At 43.8% G+C, this 21,888-nt stretch overlaps 1 protein-coding gene and 1 long non-coding RNA gene across 5 annotated transcripts in view; one reads left to right on the forward strand and one right to left on the reverse strand.

Annotated features, from left to right (window-relative positions):
- On the reverse strand, positions 1-7,723 carry LOC143843320 (uncharacterized). Its single transcript, XR_013233533.1, has 3 exons — positions 7,604-7,723; positions 7,290-7,361; positions 1-119 (listed from the first exon to the last, which is right to left on the reverse strand). It is a non-coding gene; the product is annotated as an uncharacterized LOC143843320 (long non-coding RNA).
- DGKG (diacylglycerol kinase gamma) overlaps positions 1-21,888 on the forward strand; it is a 177,953-nt gene that overhangs the window by 11,651 nt on the left and 144,414 nt on the right. Inside the window, exon 1 of one of the 4 annotated variants that reach the window (XM_077349162.1) lies at positions 17,423-17,645. The exons of the other annotated variants lie outside the window; for them this stretch is intronic. The gene's annotated coding sequence lies outside the window, so the exon portion shown is untranslated. Of the gene's footprint in view, positions 1-17,422; positions 17,646-21,888 lie in introns of those variants that run through there. 4 annotated transcript variants of the gene reach the window in all.

Here is a 21,888-nt window from a genome sequence, read left to right on the forward strand (position 1 = left end):
GGCCCCTTGGTCTTGTAGTCCCTAGTGTTTCTAAAACAGTGATAATGCTATTCCTTACTTACCCTGCCAGGAGGGACAGAAGACAAAGTCTGACAGATCAGAAGGTAGAAATAGATGAGCTGGAAGACAGAACCCACATAAGACATTCTAAAGTGTACTGCTATTGTATGTACACAGAAGTCAGTTGTTTTCCATGACACCAATAGCATCGGATCATCATAGTTCAGTACATTACAGACTGCTGTGCCACAATCAGAAAATGCAGAACATCCTTATCCATTGTTTGTGAAACAGCCTAGGGGGTGGGATGTGTCCGGCTGTCCAAGTTAGAATAGGGCCAATGAGGGTGGAGCCAGCTTTGCCCTGATTGTCCCTGCCCCTGTAGCTCCCGCCCTCAGTCTCTGGACTCTAGCCTCTTTGTTCTCAGATGCCTCAGTACCTGGAGCCAGCAGCAGGTAAGGGGAGAGGGCAAAGGGTCGTGGTGGAGGGCTTGCTAATGAGGGCCTCTTGGCCTGCTAAGCAGGGCCTGCTAACGAGGGCCTCCAGGCCTGCTAGGCAGGGGTTGCTGACTGCCTGCTAAGGAGCTCTGTCTCGGCCCTGCTAAGGAGCTGCCCAGCCCCCACCCGCCCCATTTGATCTGGCTGCGAGCTGCAGCCCAAAGCCACCTTAAGCTGCCTGGCCAGGGGAGGGGACACTTTCAAGGCCCATTCTTAGGAACGGGCTTTGAACCTAATATAAAATAAAATAACCTACAAATAGAGAACATGTCTCAAGAAAGCAAGCCACATCCCATACTATTCTTATCCATGGTTCCTCTATATATTTGTGAAACAGCCAAGTTGTAATAGGACCAATCAGGGTGCAGCCAGCATTGGCCCTGCTCCTGCAGCTCCTGCCCTCCATCCCTGGACACTATCCTCTTTGCTTTCAGACGCGCCTGAGTGCCTGGAGCCAGCAGCAGGTAAGGGGAGGGGACCCTTGGCAAAGGGTCCTGGTGGAGGGCCTGCTAACGGCTTCTTGACCTGCTATGCTGGGCCTGCTAACATGGGCCTCCCGGCCTGCTGACTGCCTGCTAAGGAGCTCTGTCCCAGGCCTGCTAACGAACTGCCCAGTCCCTGCCCACCCCACTTGATCCGGCTGCAAGATGTGGCCCAAAGCCACCTTAAGCTACCTGGTTGGGGACCAGGGGAAGAGACCCTTTCAAGCCCTGTTCTTAGGAATCAGCTTTGAAGCTAGTATATATATACTAGTAAATAAGCCCGCTGCATTCGGAATGCAGCGGGCGCTAGCAGGGCTGGGGCTGTTGAGGCTGGCGGGTCATGCTGGGACAGGGGCGGGGCGGGCTGGGGCCAGCGGTGCGGCATCGTGGGTGACCTGTTACCCGTAGGAGGAGGCGAGTCCGAAGTGTAGGCTGCGGGTCCTTGGTTGCTGGCGTCGGCAGGAAGTCGAGCGGGGGCATCGGCGTGCAAGGAGCTTGGGCTGCCGCCGCTGCTTAGCTTCTGGTGGGGCTGCAGATAAGGCGGGCGGGCGAGGAGGGAGGGAGGGAAGGAGGGAGGGCGGAGAGAAACCCACCCACTGGCGGCGCTGCCGGTGCTGGAGGTCATGCTTGTGCAGGCGGTTTGAACGCCTGGCTTTGTGCAAATGTGGCCGGAGGGAGGAGGCAGCGGGAAGGCGTGGCATGCCACAGCAGCAGCAGCAGCAGGAGGGCATGGATCCGGGAAGGAACAAAGAGAAGGGGAAATCGGCGCACACCGGCAGACGAAGGGACAGCGCGGGTGTGTGGGCGTGCGCTCGGTAGCTGTTAAGACAGGGGCCTGGGGGGTGTGTGGCTAAAGATGTTGTCCTGAGAGGGTGGCAGGGCATCTGCTCTGCTATCTCTGAAGCCTGACAGGGGTCAATTGTGCAAGCAATTGGCAGAAAAGAGGAGGGGTACGCAAACCCCACCTCACCTTTCTACCCAGGAAGTTCTTGGGGCCGTCTCCAATCCTTTAGGGAGTATATCTCCCTGGATTATAGGCTGTCAGCGTTCCAGGTCCAGAGGACGACTGCCATTTTCTACCTCGGACTTTCTTTTCTTTCTTTAATCTTAAAGTATCTGCTTCAACCCTACATGATGATTTACCACAAATGAACGCTTTGAACTGAGGGGAGGACATCGGCTGAGTTCCAAAACATCATTTACTGCAAGTATCTCTCGCTTTTTTTTTCTCCGTCTCTCTTCCTGCATCAAAGCCCTTTGTTTCCCCCCTCCTCTTACTCTGCTCTGCCCGAAGCCACCTCGTTAAGAGGCAGGCTAATTCTCCTAACTAAGCAGAAGAAGGACTCAAATCAACTCGAATTAATTGGCAAAAGCTCTTATTGTAATTGTTTTGGTTTTCGAAGATAAGAGATAAGAGCTGTGAATGGGAAAATCTCACGAGAACTCTGTGCCAGCACGAGAATCTCTGCCTTAACTGACTTCAATACGTCACATGCCTGTGCCGGAACATTAGAGGATAAAACAGAGGACCTCTACTGGCCACTTGTAAAATTGTTTGAGGCCGGTTTTTTTTTAAAGTCAAAATCATGTCTATGTTAAAAAGATTGGCTCACCTAATAGAGATACAAACCCAAGATTACAAAGTATTTTTAGATGGATCGATCAAAAATATCTCCAAGGAGATCCAAGATGGCAAGGAAGGAGTCTTCAATAGGAATGATGGATCAATAACAGTGACTGATGACAGCTTTAAACAAGGTGGAAAACCAACAGCAGAAGAGAAATCTGAAATTCATATCTTCAAGGAGATCCAAGATGCCAAGGAAGACGTCTCTAACAGGAATAATGGATCAATAACAGTGGCTGATGACAGCTCTAAACAAGGTGGAAAACCAACAGTAGAAGAGAAATCTGAAATTCTGGAGACGGAAAATGGGATGCCGGAGTTCTGCAGCCCAGATAAGGACACCCTTTTTAAAAAGACATACAGCCATCTCAAAGCAACAGTGTACAAAAATCAATCAAAAGAAATATGGATCTGCAGTGAAAGTAACCGATTTAAAGGATCTCTCTGGGGAAAAAATTGTATTGATACTGGAGTCCAGGAGGTGCAACGGCCTCAAGATTTATCGATGCATATTCTGCGGGAAAGAGTACAACTGTACTTTCTACGCCAAAGGCCAATGGGACAGAATATAATTTTACGGGAACGACAAGATGTAGCAAGCCTCGAGATGAGACCCCCTTAAGAAGACCGAAAGCTCATATTGTTTTATGTTTAATGTTATACTGTATTCTATATTTCCATTTTTATGAAAAAGGGGAAGCAGTGTCTCTTTCTCTCTTGTTTTTTTTTTTGTCTCTTTTCTTTTGTAGGCATATAGGTAATATAAACATTAGTGCTGAAAATGTAAAATGGGGTTCTCCCCCCTTATTTTTTCTTTCTTCTATTAGTGTATTGTCCTAGGACTAAAGCCTACACTGACTTGTAGAAAATGTTTAATGTTAAGCTTTCAACTTAAATCTGAAAATATATCTGTCAGGATGGTTCTTAGAATGGGTCAAGCATAAATTGTTTTGTAGATGTATCAGAACCAAGGATAAGGAGAAGCTATAGAAGACTGAAAGCTTATATTGTTCTATGTTTAATGTTAAGCATTTAATCTAAACCTGGAAATCTTATTATTCTCTGTATTAACAACATATACTGTATCCTACATTGCTATTTTTATGAAAAAGGGGAAGCAGTGCCTTTTTTCTCTCTTGTTTCTTTTTCTTAGTAGGCATATAGGTAATATAATCGTTAGCGTTGGAAATATAAAATGGGGCTTTCCTCCCTTATTATTTTTTTTTATTGGTGTATTGTTATAGGGCCAAAGCTCATATTGATCTGTAGAAAATGCAAAGCTCTCAACTTATACCTGTCAGGATGGCTCTTAGGTCAAGTATAAATGGTTTGTAGATGTATCTGTATTAAGGATAAGGAGAAATTATGAAATCCTTTTGTAATTTTTTTTCTTTGTACATCTTTAAGGCAAAGCCCTACTTTCCTCTCCCTTCATCAGGGTATTGATACAGGGCCAAAACTCATACTGTGCTATAAGAAATGTTTAATGTTAAGCATCTAACTCAAACCTAGAAATATCTGCTAGGATAGCTCTTAGATTGTATCAAGCAGTTAATGTGAGGTCTACGATCTCTCAAGTAAGTTGATTAATAATAACTTTTCTTTTGTATATCTAAACAGGCCTTTTTTTTCTTTTTTTTTTTTAAATGTAGTGGAAATGTGGATGGCTCTTAGACTCATGGCTCTTAGAGTTTTGGGCAAAAGTTTATATCACTGTGGAGTCAATGTGGGGTCGTATATTCTCAAATGATGATTATATTTCTATCTTTATGAAAATAAAAAAAATCATTATAAAAAAAAAAAAGACAGGGGCCTGGGAATGGATTGTCCTGTCTGGAGGGAGTGTAAAGCGCAGAAGAAACAAAGTGTGATCGGCGGCGCCACCAGCGGGTGGATTTCTCTCCGCCCTCTTTGCGGGCTGGTCGCGGGCATGTTGAATGAATAGCTATTCATCTACTCTGGAATAGCTATTCATCTCTTGTGGGTGGCGACTGTCTGAGGTGGCGGCCTGATGCGATGAGAGGCGCCGGGCAGGGAGCCCCCGGCATCCGCGCTCTGCGCGACTGCCGGGGGCTCCCTCGGGCGGTGGCCTGACGCGGTGAGAGGCGCTTTGTGCCTCTCGCCGCGTCAAGCCAGGAGCAACTGCGAGTTGCTCTGCGCGCGGCTCGCAGTTGCTGGGGCTGGGAATCAGAGGGACCAATCGGCAGGCGCAAAGCGCCTGCCGATTGGTCCCTCCGATTGTCTATCCTGAGGAAGGGTCCAATTCGGACCCTTCCTCATCCCGGACACATCCCGCCCCAGAACGCCTTACTGTTTTATTTAGTCTGTGGCGCCCGCAGCGCCACGGGCGGAGTACAGATTATGATCAAAGCAATGAAGTAAGCAGAAGACATTTATCCATTAAGTAGTACAACACCAAAGCCTAAGAGATGATAACATCCACAGATCTCTTATTCATTCTCCTTTGTACTCAGATAGAGCTCATACAACTAAGAACACCTCCCCAACACACAGACACACAAATTTTATCTCTCTTGAATACTAAATGCAGGGAATACTGTTCTCTCATATTCTGCTTCTAAGTTTCCTAGGGACATTTGGCTGGTCTCTGCTGGAATAAGAGTGTTGGGCCTGAACAGGCCCAGGGATCAGGGCCTGAACAGATTGGATCAGGGCCTGCAAAACAGAGCTCTTCCGCCAGGTGTATGTCTGAGGTCAGGTGGTGGCCCGGGGGCGAAGATCTGGCCCCTCTCCCTGGGGGGGGGAGGCCAGTATTAGACTGGCCTGGTTCCCCAGATTGTTCCACCGTATGCCCAATTATCCATCTGCTCCCTTCTGCCCATCCAGTGGGCCTGTGTGGGAATAGTTTTATTCAATTGCCATCATTGAGTCAATGTTTATGGGGTTTTAATGGGGAATTTTAATGGTTTTAATGTATTGATTTGTATTGAAATATTGTGAAGTGCCGCGAGCTGCTTTCTGAGCGTGGCGATCATACAAATCGAATAAATAATAATAGTAATAATAATTGGACTAAACAACATAGATGAATTGCCAAGGTGGGTTAAACCACTTCTGTGACTCCACTATTACTTTCTATGCCACAAAAGAAGGTCTGTTTCATGAAGACAAGCCTGTTATTGACCCACCTTAATCCTGCTTCAAATTGTCACCTTAATTTATCCCTCAATCCATCCAGATTTGTCTAAATTATTTCCTAGAGCCAGTTTGGTGTAGTGGTTAGGAGTGCAGACTTTTAATCTGGCATGCTGGGTTCAATTCTGCACTCCCCCATATGCAGCTAGCTGGGCGACCTTGGGCTCTCCACGGTGCTGATAAAGCTGTTCTGACTGAGCAGTGATATCAGGACTCTCTCAACCTCACCTCCCTCACAGGGTGTCTGTTGTGGGGAGAGGAATGGGAAGGCGACTGTAAGCTGCTTTGAGCCTCCTTCAGGTAGAGAAAAGCGGCATATAACAACCAACTCTTCTTCTTCTTCTAATTCATCCTCAAATTCATCTTTCCTCCTTATGTGCCCAGACAATGCACTCTAGTCTTCTCCCTGCTTTACTAGGGTTGCTAGCCCCCCCCCCAGCCACCAGTGGGGGATGAGTGGCAGAGTTGCTTGCTGCAGGTTAGGAAATTCCTGGAATTTGGGGCTGGAGCCTGGGGGGGGGGGGCAAGGAACTTCAGTGGGGTACAATGCCATAGAGTCCATCCTCCAAAACATCCATGTTGTCCAGAACTCATCTCTGGAGATGAGCTGTAATTCTGGGAACTCCCTTGGTCCCACCTGAAGGCCGGCATCCCTAACCTTGATTTAAAGAAGTGAGGCAACAAAGGTGGCACAGAGAAGGCAGCTGCTGCCCAGTCAATGCCACACCACTCAACCTGCCTTAAACTGTCTCCACATCCTCCCACTTCCCCTGCTTTTCAGAGCCCTGAGCCTTTGGGGAATTTCAGGGTATGTATGTATGTATGTATGTATGTATGTATGTATGTATGTATGTATGTATGTATGTATGTATGTATGTATGTATGTATGTATAAATAGCACAGGCACCTAAAGAATATGCACAAAAAAACCCTTCCTGTGGGCCACAATTTTGCTCTGTGATGATACATTTGACATCAGCTCTGCCATCAAGTAGCATTAAAAACATTGTTTTAAAAAATCCTGCTTGATTTTAAATAGTATGAATTTGAATTGTTGTGCATCTGATATATGCATAGAAAGTATATGGAAATAATATATGGAAAATGTGTACAATATTTCTAAAAATAGATATATTGGTTTGGTTTACCTGCAAGAAAACACAAGACACAGTACTGAAAAATCAAAGAGAATCACCACTCAAGGTTGCAGGAAAAAGCAGTGTCAAGGATTTACCAACAAGTGTTAAAGAAAAGACCATTTGCAATAAAGGCATTTTACCAAAAGGAAGAAAAATAATTGCAACAGAAGAACAAGCCAAACAATTGGCTGAAGAACTGCAAGTAGAGGACTTGCACAGAAAAACAAAAGGAAAATCTTCAAGTAATTCAGAGCAACCTGCTAGTAGCTCAAAGCAAAGTTCACAGACCAGAAACTCTAAAGAAGAAACAAGCATAGAAGAGTGTAAGTTGCATGTGGCAACAACTTCAGGACAAAATGTATAAATTGAACTCTGAATCAATAAATACCTGTGTACAGAATTCTTCAAACACATGAAAATCTTCAACCACTTGAAAAAACACAAAGCTGATATATTCTGCCTACAAGAAACTCATATAAAGAAGAAAAACTCATATAAAGATAAATATTGTAAACAATAAGAAATCAAGCAAAGCATATCGTGCTTCAACACAAAATAAAAAATATGGAGTCACCATTTACATAAACAACCCAAAATTGAGCATAAAACATCTGCATTCCCAGGTTCCACGGCACAACAGTTTCATCAAAATGATTAATGATGAATACCAGAGAAAAAGGCTTTGTTCAGAAAACTACTCACCCTGCCAGCTCCCACATCAGTTTGGAATCTCCCGGTCTCTTGGGAGAAACACACACCATGCTAGAGGTGGGTTGGCTGTATCTAAGAGGGCCAGATAATATTGGGAACCTGGAGGGTGGTGCCTGGAAAATTAGAGGGAAAGAAGATACTTTGTCCACTTAATGTCCAAAGCTATAACAGAGATTTGCCACCTTTGTATGATGATTTCAGGCTACCATAGATCAACTTAACATATTACAGGCTTCGGTTGCATCCCAAGCACAAAGTCAAAACTATAAATGCATGTAAAGCAGATAACTCAAGCAAGTTAGACTAGCTAACATGTACGGCACATTTGCATGCAGCATATTAAGCGTTTAGAAGACATTCTGGAAAAGAGTCACCACCAGTGTTACAAAAGGAACACTGAGCTCAGTTCTCAGGACAGCTAGTGAACTCACAACAAAGAAGTTTTTAAAAAGTCTGCATAGACATGATGAAAAGGAGCCAAGCTACAAATTGCAGACCAAAATTCTACACTTGAAACATGGCAATGGAATTAAGTAGGTACTTCAGTAAACATCCTTTTTGCCCTGTTCCCTCTTCACCTTCCTGTTATAGGGTACAGTCCTCCTTACTATAGCATAAATGGAAACAACATTGAGAGGATGGAAAGCACAATGGCTTCATACACAGCACACTCATCACATGAAACCTTTGTTTATTTAGTGGGCTGCTTGAACTCTCCTGTCCCTCTAATCATAGTTACTGTGGCTTCCTTAAACCACAATCTGAACTTGGTTTATTGACACATGCTCTTAACTACAGGTTTGCTTCCCATGTTCCCAAATGCCTGGTTAAAATCAAACCCACTCTTGCTTTCCTTAATCGCTTGTTAGTAGTACAGACTCATTTTGAAGGTACGGATCACAATGAGGAGCACCTACACTATAAAGAAATTGTTCAGTTTCAGATTTATGACATTGAACTGAAATGACTTCCCAGTTCACTTTGGCCACCTTTTTCATATACTGCAAAGTTGGGGCAGCCTTAAAGTTTGAAGGGGCGTGTGAAAGGAGGCAAGAAATGTAAGTAAAAAACCCACAACCCCCCCCCCCCAGAGGGTGGTAAAAAGGTAAAGGTATCCCCTATGCAAGCACCCTTGGGGTGACGCCCTCCAGCATTTTCATGGCAGACTCAATACGGGGTGGTTTGCCAGTGCCTTTCCCAGTCATTACCGTTTACCCCCCAGCAGCAAGCTGGGTACTCATTTTACCGACCTCGGAAGGATCGAAGGCTGAGTCAACCTTGAGCTGGCTGCTGGGATCGAACTCCCAGCCTCATGGGCAGAGCTTTCAGACTGCATGTCTGCTGCCTTACCACTCTGCACCACAAGAGGCTCTAGAGGGTGGTATTCAACCCTTTAACTTCCCCAAGCACTCTCCCTTCTCTCCCAAACTGAAAAGGCACCAAAAAATTTTATAAATAATTTTGAGCTTATCTTTAATAAATTCTGCATCAAATAGCATCAAAGATGAAAACTCTGTTTCGAATAGTGGCATCTGCAGCTAATTCTTACTACAGTTCCAAGAGACACATTCTTATCCCGATAGCAAACCTTTTTCAAGTGGTCCTACTAGTCAGGGCTGAGTCATTTTCAGAAACAAACACGCAAGGGTCACAGATGCAACCGAATCTAAATGTGTTTCCAAACACAAATGTTTGCAGGAAATGTTTCCCATTATTCTCTCAGCTATTCTAATTAGACAACTCTTCTGACTGTGTGCTGATGGCATAGTGTTAACGAGAGTTTCACCATCACAATCTGCTGTGAATACATTTAGGGGGGCAGATACTAGTGTGAAGCTTATGGAAGGTCTGCCATCATTTAGATACATCTGCTTTTCCAAAGTGCTGTTTTTTACAAAGCATGCAATCTCCACCAGATATGAAAAAGACAAGACAGGTAGTGAATTCTTATGTGTACAACATCTGTTGATGGAATAGTGAGTCAGCATTTGCGCTTCTGGTGTACTGAATTAGAATGTTTGCATGACTTTTTCCTCGCGGCATAGTGAGTCTTTTCAGTAACCCCATATCATATGGACTGTACAGAATGTCCAACGTGCACTTTGCTTATATGCCAACACGGGCATATTAATCATTAATGATGCCTTATGCTGAGGCAGATCAGTGCTCTATTAAGGTCAATATTGCCTATTCTGACTGGCAACTGGTCTCCAGGATCCCAGATATGGATCACATCACCTAGTCCCTGCTCCTTTTAAACTATGGGTGTGGGATACTAAACCTGCACGCAAAACAGAGATACCAAAGCTGGCCCACTGAGCCATAGCCCTCCCCTCAGTAGGTGCTCCTTAGCGGAATGCCATAGACAGTAGCAATGTACTTCATGATTGGCGCTGAGAGTAGTGTGCAGGTTTCTGAACAGGTCCAGCTTCTCCCTAGAGGCTAAAATGACTAAACTGAAACTATTGTACTTTAGTCGCGTCACAAGAAGACAAAAGTCACTGGAAAAGACAAGAATGCTAGGAAAAAATTAAGAAAGTAGGAAAAGAGAAAGAGCCAATATGAGGTGGATCAACTCAATAAAGGATGTCATGGCCTTCAGTTTGCAAGATCTGAGCAAGATTGTAAATGATAGGACATTTTGGAGGACATTCATTCATATGAGGGCCGGCTTGGTGTAGTGGTTAGGTGTGTGGACTTCTAATCTGGCAAGCTGGGTTTGATTCCTCTCTCCCCCATGTGCAGCCAGTTGGGTGATCTTGGGCTCGCCACAACACTGATAAAGCTGTTCTGACCGAGCAGTAATATCAGGGCTCTCTCAGCCTCACCTACCTCACAGGGTGTCGGTTGTGGGGAGAGGAAAGGCGACTGTAAGCTGCTTTGAGCCTCCTTTGGGTAGAGAAAAGTGGCATATAAGAACCAGCTCTTCTTCTTTATTCATCTTTATTCATCCTCAGAAACATCTGAGAAAAAGACATTCCAGAAGCTGTGTTCCAACATGTCACCCCAGGCTTGAAATGCGAATGTGCAGGTGAATTTGCAGGGAATTAACTTCAGGGTTGAGAGGGTAATCAGCAAGGTCTGAAGACCCGTTCTTAGAAATGTTTAACATTAAACTGGCACAAACAGTGTGTATTAGCAGCTTTCTAATGATTAATACCATGTAACCATCAAAGATACAGGGTTTTAGGTAAATAACTCTGTAGGTTCTGAAACAGGAGGGGGAGTTAAGGGAATGTGTGTTATAGTTGGCTATGTGCTGGTGTGGTTGCTTGGTTTTGCACTTGTGTCCCCCTTTAGCAGGCAGTGAGGTTAAAAGAACAGAATTGTCATAGAATCATAGAGTTGGAAGGGGCCATACAGGCCATCTAGTCCAACACCCTGCTCAACGCAGGATTAGCCCTAAGCATCCTAAAGCATCCAAGAAAAGTGTGTATCCAACATTTGCTTCAAGACTGCCAGTGAGGGGGAGCTCACCACCTCCTTAGGCAGCCTATTCCACTGCTGAACTACTCTGACAGTGAAAATTTTTTTCCTGATATCTAGCCTATATCGTTGTACTTGGAATTTAAACCCATTACTGCGTGTCCTCTCCTCTGCAGCCGAAACAGCATCCTGCCCTCCTCCAAGTGACAACCTTTCAAATACTTAAAGAGGGCTATCATGTCCCCTCTCAACCTCCTTTTCTCCAGGCTGAACATTCCCAAGTCAACCTATCTTCATAGGGCTTGGTCCCTTGGCCCCAGATCATCTTCGTCGCTCTCCTCTGTACCCTTTCAATTTTATCTACGTCCTTCTTGAAGTGAGGCCTCCAGAACTGCACACAGTACTCCAAGTGTGGTCTGACCAGTGCCATATACAATGGGACTATGACATCTTGTGATTTTGATGTGATGCCTCTGTTGATACAGCCCAAAATGGCATTTGCCTTTTTTACCGCTGCATCACACTGCCTGCTCATGTTTAGTTTACAATCCACAAGTACCCCAAGGTCTCGTTCACACACAGTGTTACCTAGAAGCGTATCCCCCATCCAGTAGGCATGTTTTTCATTTTTCTGACCCAGATGCAGAACTTTACACTTATCTTTATTAAATTGCATCTTGTTCTCATTTGCTCATTTTCCCATTGTGTTCAGATCTCGTTGAACTCTGTCTCTATCTTGCGGAGTATTTGCCAGTCCTCCCAATTTGGTGTCATCTGCAAACTTGATGAGTAGTCCCTCCACCCCCTCATCTAGATCATTAATAAATATGTTAAAATGTACCGGGCCAAGCACCGAGCCCCGAGGTACCCCGCTACTCACCTCTCTCCAGTCTGATGAAACACCATTGACAACAACTCTTTGAGTGTGGTTCTCTAACCAATTCCCTATCCACCTGACTATCTGAAAATCCAGATTGCAGTCCTTCAATTTATCCATCAGAACATCACAGGCAAGATTGAAGAGAATACCACTTGTGCCCCCATTTGCTTGAGCTTCCTCCCCAGATCTTGATAGTCTTTTTTAATAGGAGCGATGGTATTCAGGGACATGTCATTCGTTCCCACATGGACCATCACAAATGGGTAGCGATCCGTAGATTTGAGGAGTTTGGGCAGCCGTTCTGAAACATCTTTAATTTTCGCCCCTGGCAAGCAACACACCTCTTGGGTTAGGGGGTCGGCCCCAGCCACATAGCGATCCATTCCTCTTAGCAGGGAGTCTCCAATTACCAGTACTCTCCTTTTTTTTCCCTTCTCAATTCCATTTCCTTCTGTCCCCGTGGCCTCTTCCCTTTGTCTTGGACTTTGTTTTGGGACCTCTTCCCTTGTTGACCCTTGCACCTCCTCTGCAAGGGCCTGAAATCTATCCTGGAGCTCCAAAGGCCCCGAGAACTGTCTTGCTCTTCGCCGTTGAGTCTTTTTACGAACTGTCTGCAGAGGCTCCCTATTGTGGTCAATCTCCTTATCCTCTTCAGGACTAGTTGTATTGTCTTTATTCCGAGTTACAGGGCTCTGGTCTATGAACTCCTCCCGTTTCTTACTTTGGGTCAGAGTAATAATTCTGTTTTCTAATCCCCTAATCTTTTCCTCCAAATGTCTTACCAGCTTACACTTGGGGCAGCTGTAGTCCATCTTGTCTTCTGGGAGGAAGGCAATCATGTCACATTCACTGCAGATGATGGGATGAGGTTCATTGTAATGTCTAGGCAGTGCAAGTACTAGAGAAATATAATCTACTGATATAATCTACTGATTCTAATTGCTTGGCCAAGAACCCCTCTCTCGCTCTTCGGCTCGCGCCTCTGGCGAGGAGCAGCCCTTTTTAATCCTCCCAACAATTACCCAGCAATCACCTCACCCAGGCAGCACAATAGCCTCACCTGGTCAGCAGCAACTCTCCCCAGTAGCTCTCTCCACGTGCTCTCAGTTGTCTGAGCTCTCAGTTGTCTGAACTCTCTGTCCTTCATTCCCAATTTCTTAGGGGCTTTCTAAACACAGAGATGGCAATATTATATTACCCCAAAACCTTAATGATGCTCATATCCTTCTTACATTTATTTCCTCTTTCATTTTCTAAATTACTTATAGGGGTGACCTTAATGTGTTTTGCAAATGAATTCTTTCTTGTATGAAAAAGCAACTTTTTTTGCTGTACACTTGGCTGTCTTTGAATTCCACTAGAGGTGTTTTTTTCTGTCTCCGTTGGGACTAGTTCTATAGTCTCTCAGCTCCCTGACATCTCTTGTTCGCAGATCAATAAACAAAGAGAAGGCCATGATTTCTAGACAACATGCAGTCCCCCCCATCCTACCTCAACGGACAAGGAAAAGAATGTTCCATCCTGTCTCTCCGTGGCCAGTTCTGTTGTTTTTCCTCTGAGCTTGTGGAAATGCCCCTTAGCATCCCCTCCCCTTCCCATATACGCACACTTTGGTTTATAACACAGGAATTTGCTTCTGCTGGGTTATTTTGAGTGTACTTGATGAAAAAAGTCAACTCTGAACTCTGTCATGGCTATATTTAGCTGGGACCTCTCTCCCAGGGATTCAGACTCTATTTGGAAAGCTTGCAGCTTGGTGTGCAGCCAATTCATTTCTTTTTTACACAGACATCCCTCAGCATATGGCAAAGGTGTTGTTTTTTTGTCCTCATTTTGTTTTTATGAGTAACAATCATTGCTGTGTTCACCTGGCCAGCCGACAACACTCCTTTTTAGAGTCCATCTGATGTGGTGGACAAATGGAGGGATAGACAGCATGTCGCTCCTGAGACACCCAGCATTAAGTTCAAAGCCTACATAGTTGCAGTGCTAAGTTTACTGGGAAGAAAGCACTGTACTAATTTGCTTTTAAAGCCAAATATGTAGGACAGGAAAACAGCAGGCTTGGCTTTATTCCAGTGGTAGATTTACTCCAGATTCATCAATTACTCTAATCCTAATTCAATATAAAAATTGTGAAAGTCTTATGATCTGCAGTACTGCTGTACAGGGGTGGTGACCTGGTTCCAGCTATACTTGCAAGTACACAACAGAAAGGTAAGGTATACTTCCATCTGCATCAAATAAGGGAACATTAGTTCAGTGGAGTTGGGGCAAAAATCAGCACCACACTACAGATGTGCAGGAGCACCAGTATCCACATTGGCAATAGTTGTACATATACAGAAACAGCCACATGGAACAGTTTCCGTTAATGGATCAGGTCTAATATCTGAAATGTTAATATGTATATGGAGGCTTATAGCTTATTCATGCATCACTCCCAAAACTTACTGTCGATATGAACCAAAAACATTTCAATAGTGGAATATGAGCATTTTCTTATCTTAACAAATGCATCAATATAAAGCAGCTGTGGTGTGAAATGCCGCAGTGTAATAAGGGCAGGTGCCTTTACCATGCTGTGCTTCCCTTTTCTCATTCTTTTTCATAAGTGTCTGAATGAGGCCAACATTGTTTTTTTGTGAAATTTGTGAATTTAATCTGACTAAAATCAAAACACAGCAGTTGCCCACACACCTTATAGCAGGGGTAGTCAAACTGCGGCCCTCCAGATGTCCATGGACTATAATTCCCAGGAGCCCCTGCCAGTGAACGCTGGCAGGGGCTCATGGGAATTGTAGTCCATGGACATCTGGAGGGCCGCAGTTTGACTACCCCTGCCTTATAGAATGAAATCAAATGGATTATAGACAGAGACATGGGGAAACTTTTATAATTTATATATTGTTATGATAATCTCTGACCCCAAACAGACTGGAGGATGGATAAGAAACAAGCCCAACCCACCCACCCCCAACTCTAGTTTGGGAAATCCCTGGACATTTGGGGATGGACTGGGGTTGCTAGCTTTGTGTGAAGAAATGCCTGGAGATGGGGGGAGGGAAGCGGAGCCTGAGGAGGGTGGGATCTGGGGAGGGAAAGAACTTCAGCAAGGTAAAATATCAAGGACTCCACCCTCCCAAGCAGCCCCTTTCTACAGGCAAACTGACCTCTATTGTCTGGAGATAAATTATAATAGTGGGAGATTGCTAGGCCCCACCTTTCAACCCTAGGGTAGTACCTAGGGGGCAGGGTTTGGGGAGGAGATGGACCTCAGTGGGATATAATGCTATATAATGCCACCCTCCATTGCCATCATTTTTCTCCGGCTGGAGCTAAGTAGTCATTTTGGGAAATTTCTAAGCCCTACGCGGAGGTTTGCAACCCTAACTACAAATGCAGTCTACTCTTCTGTTAAACTAAATGGCATTAAACTGTCCATTGGAAAGCATGCTTGAGTCCTATTGATTTCAATGGAGTTTAGGTATACTTTTTACTTGATTGTATGCCATCTCCCAAATGGGTAATCAGGGCAAAAATACACAGAAACAGGCATCCATTTCATTGAGCTGGAAGGGGCCATACAGGCCATCATGTCCAATCCTGTTCAATGCAAGATCAGCCTAAAGCATCAATGATAAGTATCTGCCCAGCCACTGCTTGGAGACTGTCAGTGTGTATCTTTAACTAAATTAAAATTGCTCGTTTTCCTTATGCTGAAAAGGTCCTTCCTGGAACCAGGATTGTACACAGGATTGTACACATACACACATGTACCATCATTCATACCACTAGAAATATCACTGAACCATCCTCTCCTATCCAAAGCAACCTTCACATGGCAAATGCATGGAACCACAGTCAGTCCTGTGGCATGAGCACTACTTGCATGAGTGACAGATGTCAGTACTCCACATAGGTTTTTTAGAATTCTGTGTAATGTTGTTGTAAGGTATGAAACTGCCCTTATTATAGCAAACTGTGCTCAGTTGGGAGAGGAAACCGTTCAGGTAGCTGGCAGCCCAGAACATCATAGCATTAATTTTCAATGTGAAATACCTGGCTTACTCTTCAGAGAGACATAGCAATGTCATGTAGCCACACTAAGCAGCAACATCAGCCCCAGGAAGGGTGGATGATAGGGTTCACTTCAGGGATGCATGATAGCATTTTGCACCTGTGACTCAGTTGTGGCGTTGGGCTTGGTATTTTAGCCAGAGAAGTCCCTGATGTCTTGTGCCAATTTAGAACCCAAGTTATGATTATTCAGTATAACTGTCTGGCAGAAGAGTCGGCCATCAGACCCAGAGTGATCCTGCCAATTCCTGTTCACTCTGAGCAGATGGATTTTATTAAAAGAGATCAAGCAGTAACACTATCTCACACCTCTTTGCCTTCGTTGTGGGTTCCCATCGGTGCTGTGTCAGCTCAGCAACCTGGTGAAGGCAAGATGGCTTGGGATGAAAGAACGTCATATTCCTTGTAGCCTTTATGTACTTAGAGAGGGATAAGAAAAGGTTCTGTGTTTCTGTTTATGTTGAATTCTCCTTGGATGAGTTAGGCAAATGAAGAAATAATCACATGCATGTGACTTGGCACATCTCTCAATTCTATTCAGTCTGTGCTATCAGCAGCTCATTTAGCTGAACAAACTGAGCTTCTACTATGGGCAATTTGGCTGGTAGCATTAAGAGCAGGAAGAATTTCTGATGGAATTACGTGGCTTTCACTAACCATGAGCCAATGCTGTCTCCAAATCATTGAGTATCTGGATAGATTTTGCAAGGTACCAAATCTGCTCTGAGTTGGAGCAAAAACAATTCTCCTCTGAATATCTTTCCTTTCTTCTTGTGCTTTTGTAGCTGTACTTAAATTTCCAAATGCTCTCAGATGACCTGACTGAGAAACCAACAGAGCAAGTTTTCCCACTTTGAATATTCATTATTAACTACTTCCCAAATCCCCCTGGGCATTAAGGTATAAATATCTTAAAAGCTAGACCACTGGGCACCAGAACAGGAAAAATCAAACCCATCTGGCTTCTTTCTGCAATAAGAGTAATTGGGGGAGCTCAAAACCAGCAGCACTCTTCCTTCTTTTCAGTTCAGTTTTCATCTTCAACTATCTTTGTGAGTCTTATCATAACAAGCACCTAGACCTACACACACACACACACACGTGTAAATGCTTTGATATTGCATTTAGCCTGATTTGACGTCTACTGGAATCAAGTTGCAAGGTTTCTGTAGTAAAAGAATAGAAAGCTGATGAGTCCCATAAAGAAAAAGGAAACACAAAGCTAATGATTAGAGAGAGGGAATTATAGGAAGATGTGCACATCTTTAATACAAAAAAGTCCAGAAGAACAGCAGTATAAAAAGATCAGTTTACATTACAAGGTTGCAGTTTTAACTTGGGAAATTGAGGTGGTTTAAGGGTGGTGCCTAGGAATTTGGGGAGGGAGGGAGCTCAATGCGTTCTGAAGCTGCTGTTTCTTCCAGGGAAACTGGACAGTTGTACTGGGAGAACTTGAGGCCCCACCAGGAGATGGATAATTCTAATGGGATTCAGTCTGGATTCTGCTGCTTCCTTGCATGAGGATATATTTGCTAGATGTTATGCAAAAGCCTGTCAATCTTGAAGAGCCCTAAAAGAAAGAAGAAAGCTAATGGGATGCAAAGACAGCAACCAAAGCAGTGACAGGACTGTTGGAGCACTGGGCTGGTGAGTTGGTCAGCTTTGGTTCTCTGGCATCTCAAAGACCAAGAGGAATAGTTTACAGTTTGTGATAGTCCCATATATTCTTTTTTATGTTATGTTATTTGGCGTTTTTTTTGGTTTGTTTGCCTTTAGAAATTTGTCAAATACATTGGATGCAAAGAAGGAAGTGTGTATATGCTCTGAATAAATAAATAAATATGGCTTGGAAAGTCTACAGCAAATACCCATTAAAGGGATGCAGCCAGTAATTTACTCATCAAGATCAATCTAAACAGCATCCATTCATAAATATTGCACATGCTCTGAATTGGAATTATTTCTGTTTCAGATGGGTCAAGTTTCTTCCAGTCAACAAGTTTATTTTGATACCTTATTGTTTTGGGATGGGATGGGATGGGATGGAGCAGAAAAGACAGATAGATGTGCAACAGCTGTGTCCAACTTTAGTTCCTATCAAGCATTTTTCTGCTCAGCATTTCTGTTTTTTTTTTTTGTTACCTTTTATTACACCATCTTAGCAACTTGGTCAAGACTGTGAAAATAGGCTGACCCTTTCTAAGCTGGAATAGCAACACAATTCCCCTTTGCCTGGGGTAAGGGGCATCACTTCAGCACTTGAAAAGGCAGGGGGGAGCAAGAGCACCTTATCCTGCTGTTATGTGGGCTTCATAAGAATTGGGCCCTTGCAGGCATATTAAAGCACTTCATTAAGTTGTAAAATAGAAGCAGCACCCAGAGGTTGGACCCTGGGACACCATTATGTCTAGCTTGGCTCTCATACAGGGAGTTTACACTTGTTCATCTTTTCAATCAAGGTTCTTGACATGGGTATGGACAAATGTTTGCGTTAATTATTATTATTTATTACATTTCTATGCCGCCCCTCCCCATAGGTTCAGTTTGGCTTACAGCATTATTAAACAATAAAACATACCATTAAAACATATATATGCTAATCAAAATATAAAATTTGTTAAAATCTCACAAGCAGCCATCATTTTCAGGGTCACCAGGAAATAGTCTGCTGTACTGTAGGACAACAAAAGCACAAAAAATGGCACATGAAGTTTCTTAGGAGGAAATGCCAAGGCTCATCCCTGTTTACTTGGCTACCATCTATGAGAGTCAGCTTTGTGATTTAAGGTAGGATCAAGCACAGAGACAGAATGCACATGCTCCTGGGATTCTGCTATAATTTGGGGGATCCATCAATCTTTGATTGATCTTCATGCTGCCCCTGCTCTCAGCAGCAGCCGCAACAAAACAAAACTGGCCTGAAATGGTGGGTGTATATTACTGATATTCTAGATCTGTTATGACCAGCCATACAAGTATTTAACAACTTCTTCAGCCAAGTTGAAATGGTGAATCTCAGTACTAGGCTGTTCACAGTCAAAACATGTTACTGTTCTCAGATGAATGGTTGACCTGGTCTGCAGGGTTGTCAGCTCCAGATTGAGAAATTCCTGGAGGTGGAGTTTGGGGAGGGACCTTATCACGCTCAAAAGCAGCCATTTTCCCTAGGGGAACTGACCTTGGTTGTCTGAAGATCACTTATCATAACTCCAGGTGCAAGCCAACGGAGGCAGCTGGCTATGACTGGTGATAACATGTAGTAAACTTGGTAGAACAAGGGCAGCTATTCCAGAGTTTGCTTCCCACAGTTTCTTTGCTTCCCACAGTTGCTAATGGACAATCATTCATTGATAGCAACCATAGAGTGTGTGAAAATGCATTAGGCTAGTTGAAAGGGCTTTCTTCCCTTTCCTTTTATCCACCTTTTATTGCTAATATTAACTCACTGTAGTATTTGTGGTGCAAGGCTATGCAATGTACCCAATGAAAACATATACCGTGGCAGTTTCTGTCCAGTCGTTTCACAATGACTGGGTGGAATGCATACACTTTGTCCTCAAACACCGTCTATGTCACTCACAGTATGGACACATATAATTAAAATGACCCCATAAAGCACAGCTTTGTTTTGCATCAGGCGCTCACACTTGTAGAGTAATGAACAAGACAGAATAGCTACACCTTACAGAATGTTAGCAATTACAGTATTTGCTGGCGTATAAGACTACTTTCCCCCCCAGAAAAAACATGCCTCCAAGTGGGAGGGTCGTCCTATATACCGGGTGCACTTCAGTTGGGATAGACATAGCTGCCCATAGTGGCTCATAGTACTGTAATGCAGTGGTCCCCAACCTTTTTATCACCGGGGACCGGTCAACGCTTGACAATTTTATTGAGGCCCGGGGGGGGTGTAGTCTTTTGGTGAGGGACATCACCGCCGCCTGAGCCCCTACTCAACTTGCTTTCCTGCCAGTGCTCCTGACTTCCTGCCACCCACTGGGGGTTGCTGCCAGCAGCAACTGTGCAGTGCAATGCCGAGGAGGAGCCCCAGCTATGGCAGCCACCAGAGAGCACCAAAGGTGAGCTGGTGGCAGAATAGCAGGGCAGCCCCTGAGGCAGCAGCCAGGGAGGAGGACGAGGAGGAGCCGCGGCCCGGTGCCAACTGATCCACGGACCGGTCCCGGTCCCTGGACCGGGGGTTGGGGACCACTGCTGTAATGTAATATAACAAACTTTATATTTTGAGTGGAAATGTTGGGGGGTCGTCTTATACGCCTAGTCATCTTATACGCCAAGTCGTCTTATACGCCGGCAAATACAGTATTTCAGCAATCGGTAACACGTCTGCTTTGTTTAGTGCTACCTTCCCTGTCTTGGGACTCTATAGAGCTGCCTATCGTAGTGATACTAGCAAAACCTGTGTACTACCCTGTAAGTCTGCCTATATGCCTGGTTGCTAGTTTTGCCATGCTGGTTGCTTACCCAATTTCCAAGCACTTCTACACTGGAACCAAGAATGTTTACGGCCTATAGAATGGGAATTATTTCTGCTATCTTCCTCAAATTTGATTGGGTAGACCTTTAAGTTCAGGATCAAAAACCCTGAGAATTCCATCCTGATTGGATGGCAAATTATAAAAATGTGTTTTGCTTTAAATGTGTTTTGTCTTTAATTATCCATTTCCCCCAATATTCACCTAGAAATTAGCGGAGAGGAGCTTATGGGTAAGCAGTACAATTCCTGATACTTTCACCCCCATGTGAAGGAAAACAAAAAAGCTGCATACAAAAATTTGTTTTCTGTTGATACCACTGGAAATAAATCTGAAAGTAAAGCATAAAACCAAATGGAGGAAAATAACAAATATAACTAATACAGATATGATCATTAAGGATGAAATTGACTAAATATCATTCCAAGTTTTCCATCTTGAACAGCCCTAAGTTCAAAGTCAAATGAGCCAATATCATCCAAGCACTGTGCTGCAAATTATTGTTATTTTAAAAACCTTGGGCAGAAGGATACCTGACAGAGCTCCATGCAGTTCATTTGACCTAGTTTGCCCACTGCTTAATCCTCAACATAGTTTAAAAGTGTATCATGAAGAACAGATCGGAGACAAATCTGGTATTGTTTGGAAGAGATTCCATGCTGGTCTCTTCCACAGGAAGCTGACTTTGAAAATCTCACTGTAACAAAATTAGCAATTTTATGAGCTAACCAGCTGCTCAGCAGAGTCTCTTTGTCATGTATCACAGCCAGGGAAAGAAATTGTAGCCTCATTAATCCCTATTTTTCTAAGAATCTATGTCATGGGTTCCTTGGAACACATCATTTCTTCAGTCTGTGATATATTTTGCAAAGGATGCAGAAATTTTACAGCTCTGTGAATGTATATCGTGGGCAAAAAATGAGTGCAAAAACAATGTTCAAAATGGAGTGGCCCATTGATATAGTGTTTTAACAATGTGATCTTAAACAGAGTTACAGCCTTCCAAATCTGCCTTTAAATTCTGCAAACAACAAAGAAACTTTTATCTATCTGTCTGTCTGTCTAGCATCTACTATCTATTTATTTCTTACATTTTTATACCCTTGGGCTCAGGGCAGTTCACAAAGAACATGAATCCAATATGACAGATACAACGCTTTCTGCAAATCAAACTCAGTAACTGCATCAACATCACTGAATATTTAACCATTAATTATTTAAACCATTTGTCATTTGACCATAACCTAACAGATTGGTCAGATAGAAATTGCCCCACGATGTTTCCAGTGGGGATATCTGATAGAGAGCTCAGTAGATGGGGCTTGTTCAAGGGAATTCCTCCCCACACTAATTTGTGGGTGGAGGACTGTCATTTGGATTTCCATCATAGGAACCCA

Source organism: Paroedura picta, chromosome 8 (assembly GCF_049243985.1).
Source record: "Paroedura picta isolate Pp20150507F chromosome 8, Ppicta_v3.0, whole genome shotgun sequence".
NCBI lineage: Eukaryota > Metazoa > Chordata > Lepidosauria > Squamata > Gekkonidae > Paroedura > Paroedura picta.